This window comes from Myotis lucifugus, unplaced genomic scaffold (assembly GCF_000147115.1).
Source record: "Myotis lucifugus unplaced genomic scaffold, Myoluc2.0 scaffold_301, whole genome shotgun sequence".
NCBI lineage: Eukaryota > Metazoa > Chordata > Mammalia > Chiroptera > Vespertilionidae > Myotis > Myotis lucifugus.
In genome coordinates, this window is record NW_005871349.1 from 412400 (window position 1) to 413285 (window position 886).

Below are 886 nucleotides of genomic sequence, written 5' to 3' on the forward strand. Positions count from 1 at the left end.
TTATGAACATTCCATCCCCTCCCTTCTACAAGCTTTTGAGGGAGTAGTCAGCAGACTGGTCCATTGCAGTGTGGCTTTTATGCTAGGGGCTGGTTTGCATGATTCCCACAAAGCAGTTCCAGAAGCGACTGCCAGGAATTTTTTACAGGGTTTTCTGATTCAAAGGAAACTTGAGTTATAATTTAGAGGGTTGGGGCGGGGGAAATCAGACCTTCCCTGAAGGTGCAAACCCCCAGGGGCAGGAGGCTCCCCTTCCCAACTCCACACCCTCACACACTGTGGCCAAGGGACTCCCTGAGTAGCTGATGGGCTTGCAGGGTCCCCTGGCACTTGCGGGGCTGCCAGCAACCAGGTGGATGGCTCCTTCTCTCCCAGGGCGACGACAGCGACAACACCGCGGTTTGGGAGCCTACTGTGTGTCAGAGACCCTATCGAGTTTTACATGAATTGACTCATTTAGTCTCACGCGAAGGCTCCGTGAGCAGGTATCATTGCTTCCACGTCTTACGGAGGCAGCTGAGGTTCCCAGACGGGCCGAAGCTCACACCGTGAGCAGCAGAGACGAAGCCAGACCCTCGGGTGCCATCCCCGCTCTTAACCTCCAGCTGAGCCCTCAGCAAGGCCATCCCCCTGGACAGCCTGCGGCCTGACGCGCCCCGCTTCCAGCACCCTCCGGCCCCATCCCTGTCCCCGAGGCGCCCCTCGCCGCCCGGGCGGGCCCAGAGGTGCCGGGGCGGAGCGCTCTCCTCGCGTCCCGGCCGGGGAGGAAGGGGGGAGGGCCCCGCCCGGGGGAGAAGGGGGGGGGGAACCCGCCGGGGAAGGGGGGGCGTGGGGCGCGCGAAAAAGGAAACCAAGGGTGCCGGCGGCCCGCCCCGGCCCTCCCGGG